At 30.0% G+C, this 16,090-nt stretch overlaps 1 protein-coding gene across 1 annotated transcript in view; it reads right to left on the bottom strand.

The window, feature by feature from the left end:
• The window catches only part of LOC119837189 (A disintegrin and metalloproteinase with thrombospondin motifs 16), a 110,618-nt gene extending 101,298 nt beyond the window's left edge, over positions 1-9,320 (bottom strand). Inside the window, exon 1 of the mRNA XM_038362714.1 lies at positions 9,108-9,320. The gene's annotated coding sequence lies outside the window, so the exon portion shown is untranslated. The remainder of the gene's footprint in view (positions 1-9,107) is intronic.
• Between the last annotated feature and the right edge of the window lie 6,770 nt (positions 9,321-16,090).

The following is a 16,090-nucleotide window of genomic DNA, read 5'->3' as shown; positions in this document are numbered from 1 at the left end:
TGCGGCAATTTGAGTTAAAATAATTAAAAACTCCGTCCAAGCACAATCATTCGTTGACAATAATTCAATATCTGACCCACTTCTAACTGTTCTCTAGCTGATGAATTCAACGTCCGATCGCTGTCAAATGTTATTCAACCCTCACTTAAGGAGTCAAGTCTTATTTGTTGATCAATGATTGACCCAGTTGTGTTAGTGCATCGCCCAACACTTTAACGGGATGAGATGACAAATATTAGCTTGACTTCACACTTGTTTGTTTGTATATTAACATAAATGCTTTAGCTTTTATCTGTAAGTGAGAATCTATTTGTGGTTTATATTAACAAATTTTTGTTTGAGATCGTTTTTGTAATGTTATATATTGTTTAATGTTATGGAAGAGCGGAGCCTCCTGACGCGCATTTTTTGGCTTGAATACTAGGAGTGTTACAATCGCAAACAAGTTTAAGACAATTTTTTTAAAAAAGAAGTCAAAAATTTTAATTTTCGTTATTCTTTTTATTCTTTTCTTCTAATATTGTAAATGTAAAAGAAGCCACTTTATTTATCTTTATTTTACGTCGCAACGGAGCTAGTATGTTATAGGCAAAGCATTCAAAACTATAGGTAACAATACATAACAATATAATTAAATATAGCATATGCTATGTGTATATAATATATGTATATGTTGTAGTATTTAGTGTAGTTTATTATATTCGTTAATAATACAAGCTTTGAATTTCTTGCTGCTGTGCTTCTTGTTTGTCTTCTAGCTATTCATTTCTAATCTGATTCTGGAATGTTCGAATAAGATTCTAAAAAGACGAAGAAGTAATTGATTCATATAGTGATTTTAGTGACATTTGACGTTGACAACCAAAAGAGCGGGAAGGTATACTTTTATTGTTATAGGAAGAATTACTTTTTTATAATTGACAGATGTGTTACAGATAAAATATTCAATTTAGGTATGAAAGAGAATTATGCGTCATAGTGCTTTCAAAAAAAAGCAGTTTGATAATGAATTATAGTTGCTCAAGATTAAATAATAATGAATAGTACATTCTCGAATCATTGACAATCACTGACTCATCACTAAAAATTATCCAGTATGTATCTTCATATGACCTCGGTCATTGATCTGACATCCCGCGGTTCTGTTTAACTTATATATTGACAAAAATCGTAACGGTAATAACATTATACAGTACTCAAAACTCAAATCAAATTGGCTATGGTCATTCTTCATAGAACACTGTACGCTATTAATAAAATAATAGCATTTGACAGGCTCTAGTACATTCCAAGCATTAACTATAAAGGGCAATGCTGTTAAAGTTAATGCATAGTTGTAAAAGTAGCATATAAATATATAATGAAAAGATCAGTATATATTTATGAGATATAAGATCTTAGCTAAGTTGTAGATACAGCTTTGCTGGTATAGAAATTCTATTTGTTATTTGATAGATTCTCTTTATTAATTTAACATTTTTCTTTCCAAATAGAAGATTTTTTTGTAATTTGCTATAAAACAAAAGTAACGGAAGTCACAATCCGCGTTAAAGTAAAATAAATAATGTAAAAAAAAATTAAACGAAATAAATAATGTAATTTAGTAGCTAGTTTATTATTATATTAGATAAGATCGGACCACAACATAAAACGTATCATACACACTGCCATCGGATTATACGCTTCTGAAGAGACGAATGCGCAACATATCTAAACTTTGAACATTACACCACGTAAAACAAATGATAAAACAAAACAAACTTATTGACAAATGAAGAGAAAGGCAACCTTATTAAAATACACAAACACTAAGCCTAAATGCATGCTGTTGCAATGACTAGCAGATGCATTTAATAACACCCTAACATTATAGGAAAGGTCATGCAGCGAAAGCAAGATGCTACCTCTTGCTAAATCTAAAGGTTGGATTATGTAATACATCTGTGGTCAAATTTATGTAACTCATATTGGTACATCAAGTGGCATATTGGTAAATGTGAATCGTCTTTGATTGTTGTCCATTTATGTTCTATGCGCTCTGTGGATTATCTCGGTTGCTATGCGTTGAAAGGTATCGTTTGGATCAATAATAGTAATCATTATGGAATTGAAACATCCTTATAGAAACACGGCAACACAGTCAGATCCTTGTGGAGTGGATGCTTGTGTGCGTGGTTAGTTTTACCCCAGAGGACAGGTCTGCTCGATTTATCTCAAATATTAAAAAAAACTACAGTCAAATTAAACACAAAAAGATAAACACTATGCTATATGATATGCTAGCTGCGCCCCGTGGTTTTATCCGCGTAAGTCCGTATCCCGTAGGAATATCGGGATAAAACGTAGCCTTTATGTTATTCCAGTTGTTCAGCTGTCTACGTACCAAATTTCATTGCAATCGGTTCTGTAGATTTGCGTGAAACAGCAACAAACACACACACACACACATCCTTACAAACTTTCGAAATTAGAGTATTAGTAGGATTATTGTTATTTTAAGGTCATTAATTGTTTTACATTTTACTTTCAAAGTTCCCCAGACATTAATTCCAAAGTCCGTCTGTTATTATGATCTGTATTTTCTACTACAAAATGCATGTATTCTCAGTCTAATTAGCTAAATGCGAATGACCAGACCTTCACCTCTTCACAAATATCCCGCACTCTAATGCTACCTAATGCACTGCTGTCATTTCATAATTCTCTTGCTTAACTCTGCGGTGACAGTTGGAATCAGAGGTATTATTTGAAAGTGAACTGTCTATTACAATAATGGGAGCGATTGGGTAGTGTAAGCCTTAATTGAAACGTATTAGGTAATTATTTTTGTGCGTTAAGAGAACTATTATATATATGCTAGTTTTAAATTTCAATGCTATGGAACTAAAAATTAAATAAATGCTATATTGCTATAAATATTAATGCTATTTAGTTATCTTTCTCAATAACGATGGATGGTAGCAATTGTATTTTATATATAACTCCCTACGTTTTATTTCATTTTAAGAAAACATTTTACTTTATAACTAAAATGATAATTAAATCTCAAATCACAGTGCTTCGCTGCAAACAGATCATACCCAACAGCTAGAACTTGCAACAGCCATGTAAAATTGAACCTCAATCACCCTTATACCAAGTAAATTTCTCAAAAATATTGTATATTAAAATTCGCAATAAATGTAATAAAATCCTTCATTTTCACCGTCTATTTCCCAAGCAGTTGGTCAATGGTTGCGTTAGTAAACGGTCCGCTGCACTAACCTACATTTTTAACCAACTTACCAGGTGTAAACTTGGGCAAATTCGTGCTTAGTTGTAATGTTTTGGCAGTAACTCTAACATTATATAATGTATATGTAATAGTGTACAATAGATAACGCACACATGTGCGTGTAAGGATAGTAAACAGAATGGAGTATATCTCTCATATTTATGAGAAGATGCTGTTAAGTTTTGTAAAAAAATAGATAATTGTTAGCCCTCTATTATGGTGATAAACAAGAGTTAAGAAATAACGAAGACTTTATACATAATATATATTGTTTTTTTTTTCCTTTTAATCAAAAATTACTAATTCTTTATCTTATGTATGTATGTCTCTTATTAATTTTTTATGTATATATTATGAATTGTTAATATTGTCTATACCTTTATTCACCTATCACAAAATTATGATAACGTTTATGCTATCTATTTTCCCACCCAAAAGACCGTTCTGGTGCTCCAAGCGTAGCCAGTTGAGGGGGCTACTGAAAACCGGCGCCTCTCCACTAATACGGAGAGGCAAAGACTGAGGAGTCCCCCAATCACAAATACTTCCAAATGTAAAAAAAATTAATTTTTATTTTTATTTTTATTTTATTTTTTTTTGTTATTCTCAAAATGTATTAATTGTAAGTTGTTGTATTTGTGATCAAAAGTATTTTCTTTCTTTTTCTTTCTAATATAAATATGTAATATGAAATAGAAATACTTAAGAGAGAATAATTAAAAACACACAACACACATAGAAATCATTATTATCAACCCAATTTCACTGATCATTAAACAATTTTTTGTCACATTCAAATGATTTTTTTTTTAATTACTACAGATAAGAAAAATAACGCGTAGAAATAAAAAAATAACCTACAAAACTGGCTAACAAAGACCCACACAGATAATATTTAATAAAGTAATTAAAAACAATTGCCAATCACTATACGCCTCACCTACATACATGTAAATGTTTTTTTACATTCGTAGGTAGAATAATAGACGTACAGTCACTCAAAAAATACTTAATGATAATAATTTTTAAATCATCAAATTACAGGAACACACTTCTCTTTTTACATATAAACTACAGCTTTCCTAAATTGAGTATCTAACGCAAAAAAAAACAGTAAATTCTGAGATTACCTCGTTCAAACAAACAACCACTTCAGGTTTAAGTTATTAGTATATGTTCTTATTGATTTAACGAAACACTTCTCTGTGAAGTTATAACTGTACTTTAGTGAAGTTTAGTAAAATGTTTAAACAATATACTCCTATTAACTGAGCCTTATGTTTGATATAGAAACTCATAACATAATACAGTTGTAAATATTGTAGATCTTCTAATAATAATAATAAAAATTCTTTATTGTACACAAAGAAATAACAATACAATGGATATAATATGAAAAATATAAGTACAGAAGGCGGTCTTATCGCTTACAAGCGATCTCTTTCAGACAACCGCAAAGCAGAGGAAAAATGCAAAGAAGGATCTTGTTTATGTTTTCGTAATGTCATCTCCATATATATAAAAATCCCGTGTCCCAATGTTAGTTACCATACTCCTCCGAAACGGTTAGACCGATTTTCATTAAATTTTCTGTGCACATCGGGTCGGTCTGAGAATAGGCAAAAATCTATTTCTCATACCCCTAAATGATAAAAGTAAGACAGAACAGCGTATGCCGGGTTAGCTGGTATATATATATACAGAAAAATTCTAGAAAATGTGCTTATTAAGAACATTAATACCAATTGAAAGTTTTTTATGTAAGAATTTATTCATCTTACACAATTTACTGCAAGCTATTTTATCTATAGTAATAACCTTTGACTGGAGTTTAGAAATCTCGTTAAGATAATTATAGTTTTAATAAGCTTCTGTAAGTGATTGTACATCAAACACATAACATACATAAGTTAAATGGAACCTGTCCGTAGACAAATATTAAAAACAAATTATCATCTTCGCGGTGTACCTGGTGACAATGATATTCGATGTCGTTTTTTAACCGACGTTCCCAAAAAAAGGAGGTTCTCAATTCGACCGTAATGTTTCAACCAATTGACGTGAACTTTTCGAATTTACAAAAAATATAAATATTTTTTACCAGTGTGTTCTACTTCTTTGAAATGAGGAGATATTTGTTTTAATTTAGCTATTATCGAGTAAAATTATGCAATTTTTAATTAAGCTTGTCATTTAATTAGTTGAACATATATCATACAGAGTACACCAAAAATATAAATATAGGGTAACCCAATTTCTTTTTAATTTACATCGCATACTGAAAAAATGCAGATAACATATAAAAATTACTAGAAAAGTAGGTTTATAAAATGATTCAATTTAAAATTATGTAAAATCAATTTATTTTCACACAGTATATTATCTTATTTTCACTACGTGACGTTTTACTGCATTGATAACTCAAGACAGATAAAACAAGTAATGTAGATAACAAAGTAAAATCTCATCTGAGATATCAACCTGATTAAATGTTACGCAATTTATGTTTTATCAAATCACTAATATATTTTTAGAGTGTTAGTGTCTTCTAATAAGTTCTTGGTATTAGCCATTGGTCTTAAAAATGTATAAAAAATCATGCTATTCTTTATTTTTATAAAATAAAAAATATCTTATTTATCTATACATTCTTATCGAGAGAATAGAGAGAGAGACCATATATGTAATAAATTATATAACATAAAAAACGACTATAACAATTTCCATGAAATTTCTTTTCTTAAAAGTGAAATTTACTGATTAAAATTTATGTCTAAAATAATGAAATAATTGCATGTAAAACATAATTTTTTTATCAGCGTGCTTGACTGGACATATTTTTAATGACTCTATGCACAGATTATGTAAGTCTAAAATACTTTTTATTTTTAATAAGTTACACCAAAACAACTGTTATACAATTTAAATTTATGTAAGTAGGCAGGTAGGTAGGTAAAACGAGTTTTTTTTTTATTGATACAAATTTATTTATTTTGGCATTTAAGTTAAAAACTTTTTAATATAAAATGTAAACTTGTAAACCTCCTAGCAACCTTAAAATAGCCACAATTAAAATGGTTAATTTTATTTAAAACATACTATTTCTGACAAAATATGAATGAATAAAAAATCCTTTTTAACCGATTTGAAAAAAACTATAACCAACGTATTTATAAAAAAAACATCTTTATTTATAACCGAATGCAACGTTTTAAAAGTATGCTTCGAATTAACGTTTCCTAGTTAATAAAGTTCATGGCAAATATAAATATATCTTGTTTTGCTTGATTTACATGCATAGCTCCATATGATTATAACACGAAAGTAATTTATTATATCTTGTCATACTATTTATTATTCATAAAACTACCATGGTACTTACTATATGAATAATGGGGTGATGTCTATTTTTTATGCTTTGAGAGCCCTACAATTACAGATGAATTTATATTTATATTTCAATTTAACGTTATTCTCTGTTATAGGATTAGTTTGCTTTATAACTAACATCAAGCTGAGGCTTCATTAACGTTAAAGTGTCCTATATGAAAATTAAGGCTTAAATCTATCTCTACGTAAAAATTACAACGAGATTCGTACAGCTGTTTCTGTGTGAAAAAGTTAAAAACATTCATCGACACAACCCTTGGCGTTTTGCGTATATTGGTAACATAAAAATTAAAATTTGATAGCTTCTATGTAGGTTTATTGCTAAATATATTTGCCGTGCCATATTGTCTTCGTGGACTCAAAAAATCTGATTGTTTAATTATATTTGATATTTATACTACGCGTGCAGTCACATTTATTAAATATATAAGTATACAGGAAAATATATAAAATAAATTATAGCATTCCTAAGTTCATGGACTATCAGAATTCTTAAACAAATTCTTATAAAAAATCACTTAGACCACCACCAGTCTGCGTAATAATAAATACATATTCAATGTATACATTTATAACTATAAATTGCAAATTCACAATATCGATTAAGTCTCAATAAAAAACCTTCCCAACATTGAAATTAGAATAATTTCATAAACCGGCAATCGGATACTCAAATATCCTACTCACTTATTCATTTCCCTGTGATTGCTTCACATAACATTAATTTAACTACCGACTTAATCGCTGTTAATGGTGAGCTTAAATTTATAATTTACTCAACATATTTAATGAAATTCGCTTAACATACCTCACGGTTATACGATTATTATAATACGTTCATTGTTTTTAAATGTAAATTAAATAGCAATATATCATACGCTAGTTTATCACCCGTGTCTTTGCGCAGTAACGTTCATATACAAATTTCCCTCATCCTTGAAGTTTTATTTCTATATAAAAACTAGTATATCTCACTGAATTATCCTTGAACTATCACACAAAGAACTACGTCAACAGATCGATCTGTTTCGTCGTTAGAAGCTTGTATCCAATATTCACAGATTAGATATATTATCTCTTATAATAATGATCGTCGCGTCTAGCAGAGCCTTTATAGTTCAAAGGTTTCGACAGATCGAACCGATGTTTGCCGATAAATTTTGCAAACGACAACTTTTTGCCGCTCTGTTCGCAAATAAGTCAGCTCTCTTTGAATATTAATTTCGTTTGTAAAAAAGGTTATAAATGATCGTATATTTCAAGTTTAGATGTTAAAATATCGCTTTTATATTCAACGTTTTGGTTGTCCGTTTAGGAACGACTTTTGTGATTTTTTTTTCATTGTACTGTAATATTTTTTTATGCTCGCTTACGTTTATTGTTAATTTATGGAAAGTTTCGTTAAAGGATGTACACATTTTACGAGCGTATGATATTTGAAGGTATTAAAATTACCTTTACCTTTATTAAGATATTAAATTCAACAGTTTTAAATGTCGGTCAGGGCTTACGTTTTTAGATATAATTAGATGATTATTATAATTTTCACACGACTACCTTTAATAATATAATATACACATAATAATAAGAGTCCAAGTTGTTACGTAAATTTTCCACGAAAATTTTATGGAATCTTAGTTTATACGTTAATTACTTCGCCAGTCAGATAAGTTTTAGTGTTTTATTTCTTTGTTACCTAAATATTATTATTGGTATTTGTTCATTCAGTTACATAACTGAAAATTCTACATCTTTCGCATTTAAAAAAAAATAAATTTTACATGTTTCAACATGTCCCAAAAAACGAATATTACTCATAAACGGAACGGAGCGTTAAATTGTCTATTGCAGGTTAAAAAAGCTAATTTGATTAAATCGAATCTTTTGTCCTAATTTGTCACTAGTGACACATGATATTTAGAGAGTCAAGGTATCTTGAAATGGTCTAATAAAACGGGTCATTAGCATCTCTGACGGTACGCGGATACGTATTTCGTAAGAGCACTTTCAGTTTCAAATTCTCATAATACTTGCACAACGCTTGCATAACAATTAGTGCGTGTGTCAAAGTGTTTGAATAAATGCACTTAAATATAGTAAACAAAAACGTTTATCGGAAAAATTCACAATCGACTCTATTTTTAGATACGAAAATGTGAAAAAAGCTTTCTGTGTAGTCATTTTGTAAGTAATGTAAAACTAAATGGTTAGTGATTCTTAATTTAATTGATGATGTAAATATATATATATATATATATGATCATCAATCATCAATCATAAATTTTTCACCAGTAATTTTACTAACAAAATTAAAATATAGCTTCGAAAATAACACAAAAAATATATCGACATTCAAACAACATAAATCGCGAATTGACAGCCCTAATCAGCATGCACAAATATTATATACAAACGAAATTGAATAATAGCAACTCTTACTCACGTTATAGGAAGTAGCAGCTGACAGGGGGGCCGGGAGCGTTGTAAAACACACAGTACTCACTAACATACATGCACATAATCCATTTTTCGATGGTCGAATGTACCACGGGTCTAGTGAAGGGTTAGGGGCGACACACGCGACACAATTTTCCCGGAAGAAACTATTGCCGCGCGACGCGTGCGACGGCGGTCTGGCGACTGGCGGCGGCGGTCGAGGCGAACAAATAAAACCTTCGTGCCGGAGTGGGGCCTTCGGAAAACGGTATTTTCCTGCGGTTGACAGGAAAAGCGCTCATCCCGGAGTGTCTATTGTTTTAAGGGTTGTTAAAATTATGGTTAATTGATTTTTTTTTTGAGTAGTACATCATCATCATTAAGCCAAATCAAGGTTATATGTCGATGTAAAATGTTACTTTTAATGCTTATGCTTTGAAACTATTTGAACTGTTTAATCCTAATAGGTGAGATATGATTTTTAATTAATAATAATAATAATATAATAATAAAAATCATCTTTATTTAGTTCTCACAACATTAGTCCATAACAAAAACTTAAAAATATAATAATTCAAATTACTTTGTCTACAAAGTAAGTAAATAGACTCTACTCTATACTAATTAGTGAGTAGGGTGTCTATAATTAACAATTCTAATAATATTAACAAAATCTTAATCATCTTCAAACTGGTTATATTTTTGATTAAACAATCCGATATTCCAACGGAAAAGTGTTTACGTAAAAATGTGTCACACAAAAGACATCAACGGGATCCTTTCTGATTATATAGAGTTTATTAAAGTTTTTCTCTCAAAATTAAAATGTGATCAGTTATAAGCAATCATGTACTTTTATATGTTTATATATAGTTTAATAAGGCGAATATGCTTGCAGGCTATACAACACTTTAATTATCTTTGTATAATATTACATATTTCAATGGCTCTATGTATACAGTGTGTTCATATTCATAGTACATAATAGAACCGTAATTACATACCGAATTTGTCATTAATAAAAAAAAGAGAGAGAGAATAATTCTTAACATCATTAATTTTATCTATTTATTATACCTTTCTGTTGTATAACGAAACTTAACAAAACATTGACATTTTATCGAAATAAATCGAAACACACCGGTTTTATGCCATATTATGTTTATATCAGTTTATTATTTTATTGTTTTAAATGAAAGGATATCATATAATACATAATGAAAGAATATCACTCAATTACCTTTTATTTACATTATACACAATTTACACTTACAACTCTACATAGATTCAAATACCTCATAAATAATAAGTAATAAATAATAACGTGTCACTTATCCAATAAATACAACATAATTTAAATTAACACTTGCTGACACTGTCAAATGACGCGATTAAAAGGCTCTATGAAATGGCAGCAGGCGAGCAGTTTCTGAGAATTACTTATAATATATGTGTGAATGGGAAACCGCAGAAATCCGTCTTCAAAATGAACAGTGTCAGTATACCTGAGTTTTCCAGGGTCGGCTTAATCCATACAAAGCCTTTATTCATTTATAAGGCCTCTATGAATATAACGTGATAGAAATCTTTTGTAAATTATAAAAACACTAACAATTTAGTGAAAAGAATTCTATAAAAATGTGATGTAAAAGGCATTGTAATTAAATAAAAACCTAATTGGAACCTGTTCCATTAAAAAACGTAACAAAATCCTAGAAAATATTCTGCAATCAAGTTGGTAAACCAATCTACTCTATGATTAACTAACTACCAATTAAAAGAAGTGGTTCAGTGGTGGAACCTTGGACTTAAATTGAATAATCCGTGGTTCGAGACCAGCCGTGTGTGAGGAAATTAATTCCTTTTTAATATACGCAGTATTCACATCACTACTTAAGTGTGAATGAAATAAAACTATAATAAGCAAATATCTTTTTGTTTAATTCTAATCAAAAAATAATTGTGATGCTATCAACTTTAATCTAGCGTATGTGAACATATAATATTAACTCATATCATTCGGGGCCCCAAACTAAAGGTATAAATTTATGATTTAAATTAAACTATTCAACTGGTTTATCATTCAACATTAATAAGAAAAACGAGATTTTAATGTCACACAAAATATAATAAACCTTTTTGCATAAATAAGCTATAAATAATACACAAAACTATAAATTATATGAGTTCATCAGTTTTATCATTGTTTTGACAAATACTTTAATCAAACGCATTATATCACTTTTATAGTACATATAGTATATATAAAATTAAGTTGATTGTCATATAATAGTATTAACATATAATTAGTATCATATTTCAATACAAAAATAATAATACATATATTTTGTTACGAGATTAAATGCTTTTTAAATCCCTAATTGTGTTGTGTTCTTTACCTGAAAAAGTTTCTTTATATAATCCATATATCCATATATCAAAGAACGCATACAGAAATATACTTAATACATCTAATTAATTGGGAGTGTAACCCATATGAAACCTTTTGGCCCTGACTCGAAAAGGTAAACATGGAACTTTCATACAATTGAATAATTTTAATATCTCTACCTATACTTCAACACCTTACATAAAACCTCATTAAATTTTCATTAGGATTCATTCATTTTAAACCATGACATAATTACACATTCAGATAAACAAAATCAAGCTTTAGTTTGACAAGAGTTGACAGTCTACTATTCTAATTTCAAAATTATTTAAGTTACCAAAGATTTAATTAATCGAATATCATTTATATTATCTGTGATATGGGAAAATGGTAAATCGATGACACTGACTTGAAATTGCAATTAAGGAAGTATATAAATTTATTTTTATTATTAAAACATACTTCCAATAATAGTGATGTCATGTGAATTCACATTTACGCAGTCAATTAATTTTTATTAGGTGCAATTTCGGTTTTTAAAACCACTACTTTATAATCTTTGAGCCCGTGACTTCGCACGCTTTCAATAATTTCATTTTTAGAGACATTGGTGACCTTGTAGAGAAGAAATATTACTGTAACTGTCATTTTCTATTCTATATTGTCATGAATTCGAAAGTTGCCGATAAAGAATGATACTTAAAGTGTTTGTAGTCAATCATTAAAATTCTTTTAAGTTATAAAACTATATTTTAATTAGCCTATCGCGAGCCTTTTTTATCGCAGACTGCATATATATTTTTAATATCTTCTTATTATTTAACAACTTCGCCCTAAAGAAGATTATATATACTTAGGTGACATTTCTCTATATTCTTCTAATCTCTTTTTATTCTCTCTTCTTGATTTTCTTTATTTATTTGCAAATCCTCAGTTACCATGACCAGCAAAACCAGCATGTCAAAGAATCAAAAGTTCGACATGTGACATCCCTCAAGCCGCACTAGGTCTCTGTGAAACCAAATCAGAGCGCCGTGTCCCAGCAGTGAGAAGATATATGGGCTGATGATTATGATTAGATTACAACACGATCTTTCGTATTATCATAGCCACAACTAGTTAACCAAGTGCACATATAAAATGGCGGAATAACTGATTTTAAAGAATATAGAAAATCAACACAATCGTTAATTCTTGTTTATTTGATTTATTATATTAAAGAACATATATTAAATTACTATAAGTATGCTATATTACCGCTTTAATAGAATTTCAATTACTACCATTTACATTTTAATTAATGCACATGTTCCCAAGCTATACCTAAATTTTAACAAACATTTATTAATATTTCTGTTCAATTAAATTATGCTAGTAATATTAAGTCGGTAGATACACCATTTTTATTTTTTCTGTTCAATCATCTATTCATTTGTACGATGTTATACATAAAGCTAAAGAGTTTGTTTATTTGTTCGTTTGAACACACTAAACTCTCTTGAGTTTAACCAACTGGACTGATTTGTGGTGAAATAGGAACAGTAGATTCTTTGTATCAAATTTCATATTTAGACGTGAAGAAGAAATAGACCGAGTTAATTTCGCATTAATATTATTAGCTGGGATTAAGGATAAATTATATGTCGTGTAAACAAAAAAGGGATTTATGTACTGATGAACATATAATGTTTTTCGCACAAAAACGTAGCTCACAGAATTCAATTTCACATTACAGACCTGACTCTGTTATGCAATTGCTTTCAACAAAACTAATATTTAAAAGATAACTTATCTGAACGCAACAAATAACAATTTAGAAATGTTACAGTTCGCGTCTTGCCATCTAAGTGGGTCGGGTCGCGAGAGTGCATGTATTGTTATTATTGTATATGTTTGAGTTTTATCTGCCTATCTGTGGACGAAAAGAAAACTCTGAATGCTATGTTGCATAACACTATATCTCTTTCTATAGAGTTTTTGTATGTAATTTAATATTTACATATGTTTCTCTCTTTTTCTCAACCTGGAGTTGACGGTAAGCTACCTTTACCATTTTTTATGTCATCGTCGACGATGGAGCTGGTGAGTCGCCTGATGGTAAGCGCTTCCACTGCCTATGGTCGAATGCAGACCTTACGCCTCTGCAAATGTATTGCCGACTTCATATTGGAAAGGGATGAAGAAAAGATTGACAAGAGTAATAAAGGAAAGTACTGGGATGGGTAAGGAAAAGGATATAGGCCAACGGCTACCTCGTTCACCGAAGGAAACACAGCAGTGTGCTATTTCACGTCGGTTTTCTGTAGGGGTTTGGTACTTCCCCAGTGACTTTAGATATATAAAAATGTATTAATATTTATAATTGCTTTAATATACGATCGTCGTCTTCAATTTGAATAAAGCCAAAACAACATGGAAACTAACTTTACTAACCATTGCTTTTATCTTCAACTTTAATATCATTCAACTATGACTGTAAAGAAAATAAAGTGATAAATACTTAACAAATTTTCTCACTATTACATACCGAACTTAAATTCAAATGAACTACTCGTATAATCGCAATATACTTAAATATCTTGAACACAAAATGTCTACATCATTTCGTGTGTGTACTGACATATATGACCGCTGATGCGTTGCACTATAAGGTAAGGTCGCACGTGATATTTGATTTCACTAATAAATCGATTCGATTATATATTTATTACTAATGTTCGTTGGAATTCGCTTTCCTGTAAAATTACGATTGAAAAACAATGATTGAGCTGAGTTTTTGCTTAAAAGGTACAGTAAAAGATCCACCTTCTTTATTTTTGTCGCATCTTGATCCATATTGAAGAAGCATATTCATAACTATTGAAAGCAGAGTATATTTATAAGATATACTTATATACTTGCTGTATATTTTATCCTATAAATAAATTTCTTCAGTCACAATATCAATAACCTATTTAATTTCATATTTATGTATAAGCCCATATTATTTATGTATGTCTGTTTCCATTTTACAGCTCCAACACATACTAACTAAAGCCATTCAATTTTAGTATCTGTGATGAGACGAGGGCAATCTAAAAAACAAATCTAAAATCGTAAAAATCTGCTCCTGATTTATAAATGATGTAACTACATAGAGTTTTCTTATGTGATATACTAGCGATTCGCCCCGACTTCGACCATGGTACTTATCACATGCATTCCGAACAGTAACGTTTTTTTTTAATTTGCCACTAGTTCTGAGATTTGCGCGTCCAAACAAACAAGCTCTTCAGAATTATATTATTAGAATAGGTTTATGTATTATCCACCTCATCCGCAGTAATCGTCAGATAATTATCCTCTTCTTCCTATTAAATGCATGTTTATATGCAAATAAACAATATACATTTTCTTGTTTATAAATTGGATAAGTTCATTTCCTGATGTCCTATGGAACATTTCCGCAGGTGACATCATGACTGTCACAGGCCTAATTGTAGTTTACTGCCAATTTCATACTTCCTGAAGATGTTATCAGAAGCGTTGATTAATATAACGTATGGTACTTTTAACAGGCTTATAGTAGCATCACCTGTACTATGTTTTTTTTTTATGACAGAGCAAGCAAAGGAGCAGATGGGTCACCTGAATAGAAAAAATTTGATTACGAGGCAGGATTCGAACCTGCGTTTCTTGCCTAACCGTAGCAACGCCTAGCCTCTCGGCCACCCGTGATGCTGCCACAGTAATCGAATTTCTTCTACTCTTTCGGCTTCATGTGCCTAAGGGGCACCCCACGCCACCTATTGCCCGAATCCTGCCTCGTGATCAAATTTTTTCTATTCTTTCAAAATTTCTCATTTATAAAGCATTTCAATGCTATAAAACTAAAAATTAAATGGGTCACCTGATGTTAAGTGGTCACCACCGCCTATAAACACTTGTAACAATAGAGGTGTTACAGTTGCTTTGCCGGCCTTTTAGTGACATACACGCTTTTTTCTTGAAGCCCCCAATGCCGTAATTGTTTTTGTGTTGTCGGCTCCTTTAGACTCGATTTAGACCCACTTTAAACGGACAGATTGGATTTAAAATATACACTTACACTTATTAATGATCAGATGAAGGAAGAGAATTAAATTTCATAAATAGTAATATTATTTATTAAAAATAAATGTCCTATAAATCTTGTAAAAAATAACGGAAATGATGGTTGAGATTTATGTTTTGAAAACTGCTTTTTATTAATCGAATAATAACTTTCGTTCTGAGTATTCTTATTTCAAAAACATATTTTATATTTCTTGAGATCAGGAAGGGACGATTATCATACCAAACATTAGTTATTATTGTCTAAGCAACAGTATTTTCAACACAATATGAGCTACGTCGAAGGAAAATATTATTCCTGCTGTCGGGAAAAGAAAATAAGTTATATCAGTACGGTAGTAACCTCGAATCTTCTTACGATTTGTTTGTTTTATAGAATTATTTACGTTTGTTATATGCAGGTCCAGCTTGTTTCTTTATTTAAATACATAAATGCGTTTAATAATTATTAGCACCTTCTCTTTTTTATCGGTTAAAAGGTTTCGAAAAGTTAATATCTATTCTGG

Source organism: Zerene cesonia, chromosome 26 (genome assembly GCF_012273895.1).
Source record: "Zerene cesonia ecotype Mississippi chromosome 26, Zerene_cesonia_1.1, whole genome shotgun sequence".
Classification (NCBI taxonomy): Eukaryota; Metazoa; Arthropoda; class Insecta; order Lepidoptera; family Pieridae; genus Zerene; species Zerene cesonia.
Note: the sequence above shows the minus strand (reverse complement) of the source record. Positions and strands in the feature narration are given on the sequence as shown.